Source organism: Balaenoptera ricei, unplaced genomic scaffold (genome assembly GCF_028023285.1).
Source record: "Balaenoptera ricei isolate mBalRic1 unplaced genomic scaffold, mBalRic1.hap2 scaffold_149, whole genome shotgun sequence".
In the NCBI taxonomy this organism is placed as follows: Eukaryota; Metazoa; Chordata; class Mammalia; order Artiodactyla; family Balaenopteridae; genus Balaenoptera; species Balaenoptera ricei.
The window spans coordinates 423710-438879 of record NW_026777452.1 but is presented as its reverse complement, the minus strand read 5'-3'; the positions used below and the strand labels follow the sequence as shown (position 1 = coordinate 438879).

At 66.6% G+C, this 15170-nt stretch overlaps 15 pseudogenes; all 15 read right to left on the bottom strand.

Moving 5' to 3' along the window:
• Window position 1: 1 nt before the first annotated feature.
• LOC132358500 (5S ribosomal RNA) lies at window positions 2-120 on the bottom strand (annotated as a pseudogene).
• A 911-nt stretch (window positions 121-1031) lies between these two features.
• On the bottom strand, window positions 1032-1150 carry LOC132358222 (5S ribosomal RNA; annotated as a pseudogene).
• Window positions 1151-2059: 909 nt separating this feature from the next.
• LOC132358325 (5S ribosomal RNA) lies at window positions 2060-2178 on the bottom strand (annotated as a pseudogene).
• An 896-nt stretch (window positions 2179-3074) lies between these two features.
• LOC132358499 (5S ribosomal RNA) lies at window positions 3075-3193 on the bottom strand (annotated as a pseudogene).
• Window positions 3194-4104: 911 nt separating this feature from the next.
• On the bottom strand, window positions 4105-4223 carry LOC132358723 (5S ribosomal RNA; annotated as a pseudogene).
• Window positions 4224-5132: 909 nt separating this feature from the next.
• Window positions 5133-5251, bottom strand: LOC132358324 (5S ribosomal RNA; annotated as a pseudogene).
• Window positions 5252-6147: 896 nt separating this feature from the next.
• LOC132358498 (5S ribosomal RNA) lies at window positions 6148-6266 on the bottom strand (annotated as a pseudogene).
• A 911-nt stretch (window positions 6267-7177) lies between these two features.
• Window positions 7178-7296, bottom strand: LOC132358721 (5S ribosomal RNA; annotated as a pseudogene).
• A 909-nt stretch (window positions 7297-8205) lies between these two features.
• LOC132358323 (5S ribosomal RNA) lies at window positions 8206-8324 on the bottom strand (annotated as a pseudogene).
• An 896-nt stretch (window positions 8325-9220) lies between these two features.
• On the bottom strand, window positions 9221-9339 carry LOC132358497 (5S ribosomal RNA; annotated as a pseudogene).
• Window positions 9340-10250: 911 nt separating this feature from the next.
• LOC132358720 (5S ribosomal RNA) lies at window positions 10251-10369 on the bottom strand (annotated as a pseudogene).
• Window positions 10370-11278: 909 nt separating this feature from the next.
• On the bottom strand, window positions 11279-11397 carry LOC132358322 (5S ribosomal RNA; annotated as a pseudogene).
• Window positions 11398-12293: 896 nt separating this feature from the next.
• Window positions 12294-12412, bottom strand: LOC132358496 (5S ribosomal RNA; annotated as a pseudogene).
• A 911-nt stretch (window positions 12413-13323) lies between these two features.
• On the bottom strand, window positions 13324-13442 carry LOC132358719 (5S ribosomal RNA; annotated as a pseudogene).
• A 909-nt stretch (window positions 13443-14351) lies between these two features.
• Window positions 14352-14470, bottom strand: LOC132358321 (5S ribosomal RNA; annotated as a pseudogene).
• Between the last annotated feature and the right edge of the window lie 700 nt (window positions 14471-15170).

The window sequence follows — 15170 nt, the reverse complement described above, 5'->3', positions numbered from 1 at the left end:
AAGCCTACAGCACCTGGTATTCCCATGTGGTCTCCCATCCAAGTACTAAGCAGGCCCGACCCTGCTTAGCTTCCAGGATCAGACGATATCGGGCGCGTTCAGGGTGGTATGGCGGTAGAAGGCTGCGGGGGCCACGGGGTGCCTCTTGAGGCTTAGCTTCCCTGGTGCTGGGGCTTGCCGACAGCCCGGCAGCCAACCCTCTCCGGCACGGCCCAGCCCGCCCACCAAGGCAGGCGACAGGAGGCCTCGGGCACCCGGGATTGGCGGACTCGTGGGAGACCTCGCAGCTCAGGTCAGGTGGGACCCTCCAGGCCCATAGGAGCTTGGCCCTCTGCCCCAGATCCCGCTTGACGCCCACAAGGACGTGGCCCCGGGGGCTTAAGGGCCCGTGGCCCACGGTCCTTTGGGCATTCGCCACCCTGTCTGCCCACACAGTTCTAGGTGAAGCCCGGCCGCGGCCAGGCTGGCCCTCCTGCCCGACGGCAGTTGGCCTGAAGCCACTGGGAGGCACCATTGAGTCGGCAAGACCCCTTAGACCCAGCAAGGCCACCCTTGCCCCTCCGCCAAATGCTGAGCAAAGTTCCCTGCACCCGGTGACCGGCCGGCCCGGAGAACCATTCCCGGCCCACGACCCCACTCCCGCCCCCGGCCGTGGTGAAAGAGTGGAGTGTGGGCTTTTTCCGGAGGGAGCTGTGGAGAGACACACGGGCAGACGGGTGGCTGCGGCGTGGAGGGGCGCTGGTGTGGTCGGCCAGGTGCAGGTCGAGGGCCTCGCGGGCCTCACGATCTTCACCCGGGCCTGCGGCGGTGTCTGGGTCCGGGCCAGCCACCCCGGCAGCGGCTGGCGTGCGGTTGCCTTCCAGGGCCGCCTTCTGGGGGCATGTCCAGCCAGACCGGCGGGGATGGCCCCCTCCGGCGCACGCTGTGTCGGGAGAGGCCTGAGTAGATGAGGCCTGCAGCAGTGCCCGGCGGGGGCAGAGGAAGCCTTGAGTACCGGCCACTACAAGAAAAGGGCAATCGGGGGGCAAAAAATACTACAGCACCTAGTATTCCCAGGTGGTCTCCCATCCAGGTAGTAAACAGACCCGACCCTGCTTAGCTTTGGAAATCAGACGAGATGGGGTGCGTATAGGGTGGTATGGCCATAGAAGGCAGCGGGGCCCACGGGGTGCCTCTTGAGGCTCAGCTTACCTGGTGCTGGCAAATTACCGCCAGTCCGGCGACCAGCCCTCTGCAGCACGGCCCTGCGGCCCGCCCAGGCAGGCGATAGCAGGCTTCGGGGTCCGGGTGTGGTGGAGTCTTGGACGCTCTAGCAGCTCAGTTCTGGCGGGAACATCCAGGCACATAGGCGCATGGCGAACCGCCCCAGATCCCGCTCGACGCTCACAAAGACGTGGCTCTGAAGGCTTAAGGGTCCGTGGTCCACGGTCCCTTGGGCATTCCCCACCCTGTCCACCCACGCAGTGCTAGGTGCAGTCCAGCCGCGGCCGGGCTGGCCCTCCTGCCTGAAGGCAGTTAGCCCAAAGCCACTGGGAGCCACCATTGATGCGGCACGGCCCCTTGGACCCAGCAAGGCCACCCTTGCCCACACGCCACCCGCTGAGCACAGTTCCCAGCGCATGGTGGCCGGCTGGCCCGGAGAACCGGACCGGCCCAGGACCCCGCTCCCGCCCCCGGCCATGGCGAAACAGCGGAGGGTGGGCTTTTTCCGGAGGGAGCTGTGGAGAGACACAGAGGCAGACAGGTGGCTGCGGCGCAGATGGGCGCTGGTTGGGTTGGCCACGGGCAGGTCGAGGGCCTCGCGGGCCTCACGATCTTCACCCGGGCCTGCAGCGGAGTCTGGGTCCGGGCCAGCCACCCCGGGAGAGGCTGGGGTGCGGCTGCCTTCCAGGGCCGCCTTCTGGCGGCATGTCCACCCAGACCGGCTGGGTGGGCCCCCTCTGGCGCACGCTGTGTTGCGAGAGGCCTGAGTAGATGAGGCCTGCAGCAGTGCCCGGCGGGAGCAGCGGAAGCCTTGAGCACCGGCGATGACAAGAAAAGGCAGATCGGGGGGCAAAAAATACTACAGCACCTAGTATTCCCAGGTGGTCTCCCATCCAGGTAGTAAACAGACCCGACCCTGCTTAGCTTCCGAGGTCAGACGAGATGGGGTGCGTTTAGGGTGGTATGGCCGTAGAAGGCAGCGGGGGCCACGGGGTGACTCTTGAGGCTCAGCTTAGCTGGTGCTGGCGAATTACCACCAGTCCGGCGACCAGCCCTCTGCTGCACGGCCCTGCTGCCTGCCCAGGCAGGCGACAGGAGGCCTCGGGGACCCAGAGGTGGCAGAGTCTTGGGCGACCTTGCAGCCCTGTTCGGGCGGGAACCTCCGGACCCGTAGGCGCTTGACGCTCCACCTCAGATCCCGCTCGACGCTCACAAGGACGTGGCCTCAGAGGCTTAAGGGCCAGTGGCCTGCTGTCCCTTGGGCATTACACAACCTGTCCACCCTCGCAGTTCTAGGAGCAGCCCAGCCATGGCCGGGCCGGCCTTCCTGCTCGACGGCAGTTGGCCCAAAGCCACTGGGATCCACCGTTGGGCTGCCACGGCCTCTTAGCCCCAGCAAACTACCCTTTCAGCCACGCCACCCGCCAAGCACAGTTCCGATGCCTGGAGGTCAGCCGACCTGGAGAACCAGTCACGGCCCACGACCCCGCTCCTGCCTCCAGCCGTAGCGAAACGGCAGAGGGTGGGCTTTTTCCGGAGGGAGCTGTATAGAGACACACGGGCAATTAGGTGGCTGCGGCGTGGATGCGCGCTGGTGGGGACGGCCAGTTGTAGGTCGAGGGCTTCGCGTGCCTCACGGCCTTCACCTGGGCGTGCGGCGCAGTCTGGCTGCGGGCCAGCCACCACGGGAGCGGCTGGTTTATGGCTATCTTCCAGGGCCGCCTTCTGGCCGCATTTCCATCCAGACCTGCGGGGAGCGCCCCCTCCAGAGCACGCTGTGTTGGGAGGGCCCTGAGGAGGTGAGGCCTGCAGAGGCGGAGGCGGCATCAGCCGTGGGCGCCTAAAGGAGAATTTATAGTGGGAGGCAAAAAAGCCTACAGCACCTGGTATTCCCATGTGGTCTCCCATCCAAGTACTAAGCAGGCCCGACCCTGCTTAGCTTCCAGGATCAGACGATATCGGGCGCGTTCAGGGTGGTATGGCGGTAGAAGGCTGCGGGGGCCACGGGGTGCCTCTTGAGGCTTAGCTTCCCTGGTGCTGGGGCTTGCCGACAGCCCGGCAGCCAACCCTCTCCGGCACGGCCCAGCCCGCCCACCAAGGCAGGCGACAGGAGGCCTCGGGCACCCGGGATTGGCGGACTCGTGGGAGACCTCGCAGCTCAGGTCAGGCGGGACCCTCCAGGCCCATAGGAGCTTGGCCCTCTGCCCCAGATCCCGCTTGACGCCCACAAGGACGTGGCCCCGGGGGCTTAAGGGCCCGTGGCCCACGGTCCTTTGGGCATTCGCCACCCTGTCTGCCCACACAGTTCTAGGTGAAGCCCGGCCGCGGCCAGGCTGGCCCTCCTGCCCGACGGCAGTTGGCCTGAAGCCACTGGGAGGCACCATTGAGTCGGCAAGACCCCTTAGACCCAGCAAGGCCACCCTTGCCCCTCCGCCAAATGCTGAGCAAAGTTCCCTGCACCCGGTGACCGGCCGGCCCGGAGAACCATTCCCGGCCCACGACCCCACTCCCGCCCCCGGCCGTGGTGAAAGAGTGGAGTGTGGGCTTTTTCCGGAGGGAGCTGTGGAGAGACACACGGGCAGACGGGTGGCTGCGGCGTGGAGGGGCGCTGGTGTGGTCGGCCAGGTGCAGGTCGAGGGCCTCGCGGGCCTCACGATCTTCACCCGGGCCTGCGGCGGTGTCTGGGTCCGGGCCAGCCACCCCGGCAGCGGCTGGCGTGCGGTTGCCTTCCAGGGCCGCCTTCTGGGGGCATGTCCAGCCAGACCGGCGGGGATGGCCCCCTCCGGCGCACGCTGTGTCGGGAGAGGCCTGAGTAGATGAGGCCTGCAGCAGTGCCCGGCGGGGGCAGAGGAAGCCTTGAGTACCGGCCACTACAAGAAAAGGGCAATCGGGGGGCAAAAAATACTACAGCACCTAGTATTCCCAGGTGGTCTCCCATCCAGGTAGTAAACAGACCCGACCCTGCTTAGCTTCGGAAATCAGACGAGATGGGGTGCGTATAGGGTGGTATGGCCATAGAAGGCAGCGGGGCCCACGGGGTGCCTCTTGAGGCTCAGCTTACCTGGTGCTGGCAAATTACCGCCAGTCCGGCGACCAGCCCTCTGCAGCACGGCCCTGCGGCCCGCCCAGGCAGGCGATAGCAGGCTTCGGGGTCCGGGTGTGGTGGAGTCTTGGACGCTCTAGCAGCTCAGTTCTGGCGGGAACATCCAGGCACATAGGCGCATGGCGAACCGCCCCAGATCCCGCTCGACGCTCACAAAGACGTGGCTCTGAAGGCTTAAGGGTCCGTGGTCCACGGTCCCTTGGGCATTCCCCACCCTGTCCACCCACGCAGTGCTAGGTGCAGTCCAGCCGCGGCCGGGCTGGCCCTCCTGCCTGAAGGCAGTTAGCCCAAAGCCACTGGGAGCCACCATTGATGCGGCACGGCCCCTTGGACCCAGCAAGGCCACCCTTGCCCACACGCCACCCGCTGAGCACAGTTCCCAGCGCATGGTGGCCGGCTGGCCCGGAGAACCGGACCGGCCCAGGACCCCGCTCCCGCCCCCGGCCATGGCGAAACAGCGGAGGGTGGGCTTTTTCCGGAGGGAGCTGTGGAGAGACACAGAGGCAGACAGGTGGCTGCGGCGCAGATGGGCGCTGGTTGGGTTGGCCACGGGCAGGTCGAGGGCCTCGCGGGCCTCACGATCTTCACCCGGGCCTGCAGCGGAGTCTGGGTCCGGGCCAGCCACCCCGGGAGAGGCTGGGGTGCGGCTGCCTTCCAGGGCCGCCTTCTGGCGGCATGTCCACCCAGACCGGCTGGGTGGGCCCCCTCTGGCGCACGCTGTGTTGCGAGAGGCCTGAGTAGATGAGGCCTGCAGCAGTGCCCGGCGGGAGCAGCGGAAGCCTTGAGCACCGGCGATGACAAGAAAAGGCAGATCGGGGGGCAAAAAATACTACAGCACCTAGTATTCCCAGGTGGTCTCCCATCCAGGTAGTAAACAGACCCGACCCTGCTTAGCTTCCGAGGTCAGACGAGATGGGGTGCGTTTAGGGTGGTATGGCCGTAGAAGGCAGCGGGGGCCACGGGGTGACTCTTGAGGCTCAGCTTAGCTGGTGCTGGCGAATTACCACCAGTCCGGCGACCAGCCCTCTGCTGCACGGCCCTGCTGCCTGCCCAGGCAGGCGACAGGAGGCCTCGGGGACCCGGAGGTGGCAGAGTCTTGGGCGACCTTGCAGCCCTGTTCGGGCGGGAACCTCCGGACCCGTAGGCGCTTGACGCTCCACCTCAGATCCCGCTCGACGCTCACAAGGACGTGGCCTCAGAGGCTTAAGGGCCAGTGGCCTGCTGTCCCTTGGGCATTACACAACCTGTCCACCCTCGCAGTTCTAGGAGCAGCCCAGCCATGGCCGGGCCGGCCTTCCTGCTCGACGGCAGTTGGCCCAAAGCCACTGGGATCCACCGTTGGGCTGCCACGGCCTCTTAGCCCCAGCAAACTACCCTTTCAGCCACGCCACCCGCCAAGCACAGTTCCGATGCCTGGAGGTCAGCCGACCTGGAGAACCAGTCACGGCCCACGACCCCGCTCCTGCCTCCAGCCGTAGCGAAACGGCAGAGGGTGGGCTTTTTCCGGAGGGAGCTGTATAGAGACACACGGGCAATTAGGTGGCTGCGGCGTGGATGCGCGCTGGTGGGGACGGCCAGTTGTAGGTCGAGGGCTTCGCGTGCCTCACGGCCTTCACCTGGGCGTGCGGCGCAGTCTGGCTGCGGGCCAGCCACCACGGGAGCGGCTGGTTTATGGCTATCTTCCAGGGCCGCCTTCTGGCCGCATTTCCATCCAGACCTGCGGGGAGCGCCCCCTCCAGAGCACGCTGTGTTGGGAGGGCCCTGAGGAGGTGAGGCCTGCAGAGGCGGAGGCGGCATCAGCCGTGGGCGCCTAAAGGAGAATTTATAGTGGGAGGCAAAAAAGCCTACAGCACCTGGTATTCCCATGTGGTCTCCCATCCAAGTACTAAGCAGGCCCGACCCTGCTTAGCTTCCAGGATCAGACGATATCGGGCGCGTTCAGGGTGGTATGGCGGTAGAAGGCTGCGGGGGCCACGGGGTGCCTCTTGAGGCTTAGCTTCCCTGGTGCTGGGGCTTGCCGACAGCCCGGCAGCCAACCCTCTCCGGCACGGCCCAGCCCGCCCACCAAGGCAGGCGACAGGAGGCCTCGGGCACCCGGGATTGGCGGACTCGTGGGAGACCTCGCAGCTCAGGTCAGGCGGGACCCTCCAGGCCCATAGGAGCTTGGCCCTCTGCCCCAGATCCCGCTTGACGCCCACAAGGACGTGGCCCCGGGGGCTTAAGGGCCCGTGGCCCACGGTCCTTTGGGCATTCGCCACCCTGTCTGCCCACACAGTTCTAGGTGAAGCCCGGCCGCGGCCAGGCTGGCCCTCCTGCCCGACGGCAGTTGGCCTGAAGCCACTGGGAGGCACCATTGAGTCGGCAAGACCCCTTAGACCCAGCAAGGCCACCCTTGCCCCTCCGCCAAATGCTGAGCAAAGTTCCCTGCACCCGGCGACCGGCCGGCCCGGAGAACCATTCCCGGCCCACGACCCCACTCCCGCCCCCGGCCGTGGTGAAAGAGTGGAGTGTGGGCTTTTTCCGGAGGGAGCTGTGGAGAGACACACGGGCAGACGGGTGGCTGCGGCGTGGAGGGGCGCTGGTGTGGTCGGCCAGGTGCAGGTCGAGGGCCTCGCGGGCCTCACGATCTTCACCCGGGCCTGCGGCGGTGTCTGGGTCCGGGCCAGCCACCCCGGCAGCGGCTGGCGTGCGGTTGCCTTCCAGGGCCGCCTTCTGGGGGCATGTCCAGCCAGACCGGCGGGGATGGCCCCCTCCGGCGCACGCTGTGTCGGGAGAGGCCTGAGTAGATGAGGCCTGCAGCAGTGCCCGGCGGGGGCAGAGGAAGCCTTGAGTACCGGCCACTACAAGAAAAGGGCAATCGGGGGGCAAAAAATACTACAGCACCTAGTATTCCCAGGTGGTCTCCCATCCAGGTAGTAAACAGACCCGACCCTGCTTAGCTTCGGAAATCAGACGAGATGGGGTGCGTATAGGGTGGTATGGCCATAGAAGGCAGCGGGGCCCACGGGGTGCCTCTTGAGGCTCAGCTTACCTGGTGCTGGCAAATTACCGCCAGTCCGGCGACCAGCCCTCTGCAGCACGGCCCTGCGGCCCGCCCAGGCAGGCGATAGCAGGCTTCGGGGTCCGGGTGTGGTGGAGTCTTGGACGCTCTAGCAGCTCAGTTCTGGCGGGAACATCCAGGCACATAGGCGCATGGCGAACCGCCCCAGATCCCGCTCGACGCTCACAAAGACGTGGCTCTGAAGGCTTAAGGGTCCGTGGTCCACGGTCCCTTGGGCATTCCCCACCCTGTCCACCCACGCAGTGCTAGGTGCAGTCCAGCCGCGGCCGGGCTGGCCCTCCTGCCTGAAGGCAGTTAGCCCAAAGCCACTGGGAGCCACCATTGATGCGGCACGGCCCCTTGGACCCAGCAAGGCCACCCTTGCCCACACGCCACCCGCTGAGCACAGTTCCCAGCGCATGGTGGCCGGCTGGCCCGGAGAACCGGACCGGCCCAGGACCCCGCTCCCGCCCCCGGCCATGGCGAAACAGCGGAGGGTGGGCTTTTTCCGGAGGGAGCTGTGGAGAGACACAGAGGCAGACAGGTGGCTGCGGCGCAGATGGGCGCTGGTTGGGTTGGCCACGGGCAGGTCGAGGGCCTCGCGGGCCTCACGATCTTCACCCGGGCCTGCAGCGGAGTCTGGGTCCGGGCCAGCCACCCCGGGAGAGGCTGGGGTGCGGCTGCCTTCCAGGGCCGCCTTCTGGCGGCATGTCCACCCAGACCGGCTGGGTGGGCCCCCTCTGGCGCACGCTGTGTTGCGAGAGGCCTGAGTAGATGAGGCCTGCAGCAGTGCCCGGCGGGAGCAGCGGAAGCCTTGAGCACCGGCGATGACAAGAAAAGGCAGATCGGGGGGCAAAAAATACTACAGCACCTAGTATTCCCAGGTGGTCTCCCATCCAGGTAGTAAACAGACCCGACCCTGCTTAGCTTCCGAGGTCAGACGAGATGGGGTGCGTTTAGGGTGGTATGGCCGTAGAAGGCAGCGGGGGCCACGGGGTGACTCTTGAGGCTCAGCTTAGCTGGTGCTGGCGAATTACCACCAGTCCGGCGACCAGCCCTCTGCTGCACGGCCCTGCTGCCTGCCCAGGCAGGCGACAGGAGGCCTCGGGGACCCAGAGGTGGCAGAGTCTTGGGCGACCTTGCAGCCCTGTTCGGGCGGGAACCTCCGGACCCGTAGGCGCTTGACGCTCCACCTCAGATCCCGCTCGACGCTCACAAGGACGTGGCCTCAGAGGCTTAAGGGCCAGTGGCCTGCTGTCCCTTGGGCATTACACAACCTGTCCACCCTCGCAGTTCTAGGAGCAGCCCAGCCATGGCCGGGCCGGCCTTCCTGCTCGACGGCAGTTGGCCCAAAGCCACTGGGATCCACCGTTGGGCTGCCACGGCCTCTTAGCCCCAGCAAACTACCCTTTCAGCCACGCCACCCGCCAAGCACAGTTCCGATGCCTGGAGGTCAGCCGACCTGGAGAACCAGTCACGGCCCACGACCCCGCTCCTGCCTCCAGCCGTAGCGAAACGGCAGAGGGTGGGCTTTTTCCGGAGGGAGCTGTATAGAGACACACGGGCAATTAGGTGGCTGCGGCGTGGATGCGCGCTGGTGGGGACGGCCAGTTGTAGGTCGAGGGCTTCGCGTGCCTCACGGCCTTCACCTGGGCGTGCGGCGCAGTCTGGCTGCGGGCCAGCCACCACGGGAGCGGCTGGTTTATGGCTATCTTCCAGGGCCGCCTTCTGGCCGCATTTCCATCCAGACCTGCGGGGAGCGCCCCCTCCAGAGCACGCTGTGTTGGGAGGGCCCTGAGGAGGTGAGGCCTGCAGAGGCGGAGGCGGCATCAGCCGTGGGCGCCTAAAGGAGAATTTATAGTGGGAGGCAAAAAAGCCTACAGCACCTGGTATTCCCATGTGGTCTCCCATCCAAGTACTAAGCAGGCCCGACCCTGCTTAGCTTCCAGGATCAGACGATATCGGGCGCGTTCAGGGTGGTATGGCGGTAGAAGGCTGCGGGGGCCACGGGGTGCCTCTTGAGGCTTAGCTTCCCTGGTGCTGGGGCTTGCCGACAGCCCGGCAGCCAACCCTCTCCGGCACGGCCCAGCCCGCCCACCAAGGCAGGCGACAGGAGGCCTCGGGCACCCGGGATTGGCGGACTCGTGGGAGACCTCGCAGCTCAGGTCAGGCGGGACCCTCCAGGCCCATAGGAGCTTGGCCCTCTGCCCCAGATCCCGCTTGACGCCCACAAGGACGTGGCCCCGGGGGCTTAAGGGCCCGTGGCCCACGGTCCTTTGGGCATTCGCCACCCTGTCTGCCCACACAGTTCTAGGTGAAGCCCGGCCGCGGCCAGGCTGGCCCTCCTGCCCGACGGCAGTTGGCCTGAAGCCACTGGGAGGCACCATTGAGTCGGCAAGACCCCTTAGACCCAGCAAGGCCACCCTTGCCCCTCCGCCAAATGCTGAGCAAAGTTCCCTGCACCCGGTGACCGGCCGGCCCGGAGAACCATTCCCGGCCCACGACCCCACTCCCGCCCCCGGCCGTGGTGAAAGAGTGGAGCGTGGGCTTTTTCCGGAGGGAGCTGTGGAGAGACACACGGGCAGACGGGTGGCTGCGGCGTGGAGGGGCGCTGGTGTGGTCGGCCAGGTGCAGGTCGAGGGCCTCGCGGGCCTCACGATCTTCACCCGGGCCTGCGGCGGTGTCTGGGTCCGGGCCAGCCACCCCGGCAGCGGCTGGCGTGCGGTTGCCTTCCAGGGCCGCCTTCTGGGGGCATGTCCAGCCAGACCGGCGGGGATGGCCCCCTCCGGCGCACGCTGTGTCGGGAGAGGCCTGAGTAGATGAGGCCTGCAGCAGTGCCCGGCGGGGGCAGAGGAAGCCTTGAGTACCGGCCACTACAAGAAAAGGGCAATCGGGGGGCAAAAAATACTACAGCACCTAGTATTCCCAGGTGGTCTCCCATCCAGGTAGTAAACAGACCCGACCCTGCTTAGCTTCGGAAATCAGACGAGATGGGGTGCGTATAGGGTGGTATGGCCATAGAAGGCAGCGGGGCCCACGGGGTGCCTCTTGAGGCTCAGCTTACCTGGTGCTGGCAAATTACCGCCAGTCCGGCGACCAGCCCTCTGCAGCACGGCCCTGCGGCCCGCCCAGGCAGGCGATAGCAGGCTTCGGGGTCCGGGTGTGGTGGAGTCTTGGACGCTCTAGCAGCTCAGTTCTGGCGGGAACATCCAGGCACATAGGCGCATGGCGAACCGCCCCAGATCCCGCTCGACGCTCACAAAGACGTGGCTCTGAAGGCTTAAGGGTCCGTGGTCCACGGTCCCTTGGGCATTCCCCACCCTGTCCACCCACGCAGTGCTAGGTGCAGTCCAGCCGCGGCCGGGCTGGCCCTCCTGCCTGAAGGCAGTTAGCCCAAAGCCACTGGGAGCCACCATTGATGCGGCACGGCCCCTTGGACCCAGCAAGGCCACCCTTGCCCACACGCCACCCGCTGAGCACAGTTCCCAGCGCATGGTGGCCGGCTGGCCCGGAGAACCGGACCGGCCCAGGACCCCGCTCCCGCCCCCGGCCATGGCGAAACAGCGGAGGGTGGGCTTTTTCCGGAGGGAGCTGTGGAGAGACACAGAGGCAGACAGGTGGCTGCGGCGCAGATGGGCGCTGGTTGGGTTGGCCACGGGCAGGTCGAGGGCCTCGCGGGCCTCACGATCTTCACCCGGGCCTGCAGCGGAGTCTGGGTCCGGGCCAGCCACCCCGGGAGAGGCTGGGGTGCGGCTGCCTTCCAGGGCCGCCTTCTGGCGGCATGTCCACCCAGACCGGCTGGGTGGGCCCCCTCTGGCGCACGCTGTGTTGCGAGAGGCCTGAGTAGATGAGGCCTGCAGCAGTGCCCGGCGGGAGCAGCGGAAGCCTTGAGCACCGGCGATGACAAGAAAAGGCAGATCGGGGGGCAAAAAATACTACAGCACCTAGTATTCCCAGGTGGTCTCCCATCCAGGTAGTAAACAGACCCGACCCTGCTTAGCTTCCGAGGTCAGACGAGATGGGGTGCGTTTAGGGTGGTATGGCCGTAGAAGGCAGCGGGGGCCACGGGGTGACTCTTGAGGCTCAGCTTAGCTGGTGCTGGCGAATTACCACCAGTCCGGCGACCAGCCCTCTGCTGCACGGCCCTGCTGCCTGCCCAGGCAGGCGACAGGAGGCCTCGGGGACCCGGAGGTGGCAGAGTCTTGGGCGACCTTGCAGCCCTGTTCGGGCGGGAACCTCCGGACCCGTAGGCGCTTGACGCTCCACCTCAGATCCCGCTCGACGCTCACAAGGACGTGGCCTCAGAGGCTTAAGGGCCAGTGGCCTGCTGTCCCTTGGGCATTACACAACCTGTCCACCCTCGCAGTTCTAGGAGCAGCCCAGCCATGGCCGGGCCGGCCTTCCTGCTCGACGGCAGTTGGCCCAAAGCCACTGGGATCCACCGTTGGGCTGCCACGGCCTCTTAGCCCCAGCAAACTACCCTTTCAGCCACGCCACCCGCCAAGCACAGTTCCGATGCCTGGAGGTCAGCCGACCTGGAGAACCAGTCACGGCCCACGACCCCGCTCCTGCCTCCAGCCGTAGCGAAACGGCAGAGGGTGGGCTTTTTCCGGAGGGAGCTGTATAGAGACACACGGGCAATTAGGTGGCTGCGGCGTGGATGCGCGCTGGTGGGGACGGCCAGTTGTAGGTCGAGGGCTTCGCGTGCCTCACGGCCTTCACCTGGGCGTGCGGCGCAGTCTGGCTGCGGGCCAGCCACCACGGGAGCGGCTGGTTTATGGCTATCTTCCAGGGCCGCCTTCTGGCCGCATTTCCATCCAGACCTGCGGGGAGCGCCCCCTCCAGAGCACGCTGTGTTGGGAGGGCCCTGAGGAGGTGAGGCCTGCAGAGGCGGAGGCGGCATCAGCCGTGGGCGCCTAAAGGAGAATTTATAGTGGGAGGCAAAAAAGCCTACAGCACCTGGTATTCCCATGTGGTCTCCCATCCAAGTACTAAGCAGGCCCGACCCTGCTTAGCTTCCAGGATCAGACGATATCGGGCGCGTTCAGGGTGGTATGGCGGTAGAAGGCTGCGGGGGCCACGGGGTGCCTCTTGAGGCTTAGCTTCCCTGGTGCTGGGGCTTGCCGACAGCCCGGCAGCCAACCCTCTCCGGCACGGCCCAGCCCGCCCACCAAGGCAGGCGACAGGAGGCCTCGGGCACCCGGGATTGGCGGACTCGTGGGAGACCTCGCAGCTCAGGTCAGGCGGGACCCTCCAGGCCCATAGGAGCTTGGCCCTCTGCCCCAGATCCCGCTTGACGCCCACAAGGACGTGGCCCCGGGGGCTTAAGGGCCCGTGGCCCACGGTCCTTTGGGCATTCGCCACCCTGTCTGCCCACACAGTTCTAGGTGAAGCCCGGCCGCGGCCAGGCTGGCCCTCCTGCCCGACGGCAGTTGGCCTGAAGCCACTGGGAGGCACCATTGAGTCGGCAAGACCCCTTAGACCCAGCAAGGCCACCCTTGCCCCTCCGCCAAATGCTGAGCAAAGTTCCCTGCACCCGGTGACCGGCCGGCCCGGAGAACCATTCCCGGCCCACGACCCCACTCCCGCCCCCGGCCGTGGTGAAAGAGTGGAGCGTGGGCTTTTTCCGGAGGGAGCTGTGGAGAGACACACGGGCAGACGGGTGGCTGCGGCGTGGAGGGGCGCTGGTGTGGTCGGCCAGGTGCAGGTCGAGGGCCTCGCGGGCCTCACGATCTTCACCCGGGCCTGCGGCGGTGTCTGGGTCCGGGCCAGCCACCCCGGCAGCGGCTGGCGTGCGGTTGCCTTCCAGGGCCGCCTTCTGGGGGCATGTCCAGCCAGACCGGCGGGGATGGCCCCCTCCGGCGCACGCTGTGTCGGGAGAGGCCTGAGTAGATGAGGCCTGCAGCAGTGCCCGGCGGGGGCAGAGGAAGCCTTGAGTACCGGCCACTACAAGAAAAGGGCAATCGGGGGGCAAAAAATACTACAGCACCTAGTATTCCCAGGTGGTCTCCCATCCAGGTAGTAAACAGACCCGACCCTGCTTAGCTTCGGAAATCAGACGAGATGGGGTGCGTATAGGGTGGTATGGCCATAGAAGGCAGCGGGGCCCACGGGGTGCCTCTTGAGGCTCAGCTTACCTGGTGCTGGCAAATTACCGCCAGTCCGGCGACCAGCCCTCTGCAGCACGGCCCTGCGGCCCGCCCAGGCAGGCGATAGCAGGCTTCGGGGGCCGGGTGTGGTGGAGTCTTGGACGCTCTAGCAGCTCAGTTCTGGCGGGAACATCCAGGCACATAGGCGCATGGCGAACCGCCCCAGATCCCGCTCGACGCTCACAAAGACGTGGCTCTGAAGGCTTAAGGGTCCGTGGTCCACGGTCCCTTGGGCATTCCCCACCCTGTCCACCCACGCAGTGCTAGGTGCAGTCCAGCCGCGGCCGGGCTGGCCCTCCTGCCTGAAGGCAGTTAGCCCAAAGCCACTGGGAGCCACCATTGATGCGGCACGGCCCCTTGGACCCAGCAAGGCCACCCTTGCCCACACGCCACCCGCTGAGCACAGTTCCCAGCGCATGGTGGCCGGCTGGCCCGGAGAACCGGACCGGCCCAGGACCCCGCTCCCGCCCCCGGCCATGGCGAAACAGCGGAGGGTGGGCTTTTTCCGGAGGGAGCTGTGGAGAGACACAGAGGCAGACAGGTGGCTGCGGCGCAGATGGGCGCTGGTTGGGTTGGCCACGGGCAGGTCGAGGGCCTCGCGGGCCTCACGATCTTCACCCGGGCCTGCAGCGGAGTCTGGGTCCGGGCCAGCCACCCCGGGAGAGGCTGGGGTGCGGCTGCCTTCCAGGGCCGCCTTCTGGCGGCATGTCCACCCAGACCGGCTGGGTGGGCCCCCTCTGGCGCACGCTGTGTTGCGAGAGGCCTGAGTAGATGAGGCCTGCAGCAGTGCCCGGCGGGAGCAGCGGAAGCCTTGAGCACCGGCGATGACAAGAAAAGGCAGATCGGGGGGCAAAAAATACTACAGCACCTAGTATTCCCAGGTGGTCTCCCATCCAGGTAGTAAACAGACCCGACCCTGCTTAGCTTCCGAGGTCAGACGAGATGGGGTGCGTTTAGGGTGGTATGGCCGTAGAAGGCAGCGGGGGCCACGGGGTGACTCTTGAGGCTCAGCTTAGCTGGTGCTGGCGAATTACCACCAGTCCGGCGACCAGCCCTCTGCTGCACGGCCCTGCTGCCTGCCCAGGCAGGCGACAGGAGGCCTCGGGGACCCGGAGGTGGCAGAGTCTTGGGCGACCTTGCAGCCCTGTTCGGGCGGGAACCTCCGGACCCGTAGGCGCTTGACGCTCCACCTCAGATCCCGCTCGACGCTCACAAGGACGTGGCCTCAGAGGCTTAAGGGCCAGTGGCCTGCTGTCCCTTGGGCATTACACAACCTGTCCACCCTCGCAGTTCTAGGAGCAGCCCAGCCATGGCCGGGCCGGCCTTCCTGCTCGACGGCAGTTGGCCCAAAGCCACTGGGATCCACCGTTGGGCTGCCACGGCCTCTTAGCCCCAGCAAACTACCCTTTCAGCCACGCCACCCGCCAAGCACAGTTCCGATGCCTGGAGGTCAGCCGACCTGGAGAACCAGTCACGGCCCACGACCCCGCTCCTGCCTCCAGCCGTAGCGAAACGGCAGAGGGTGGGCTTTTTCCGGAGGGAGCTGTATAGAGACACACGGGCAATTAGGTGGCTGCGGCGTGGATGCGCGCTGGTGGGGACGGCCAGTTGTAGGTGGAGGGCTTCGCGTGCCTCACGGCCTTCACCTGGGCGTGCGGCGCAGTCTGGCTGCGGG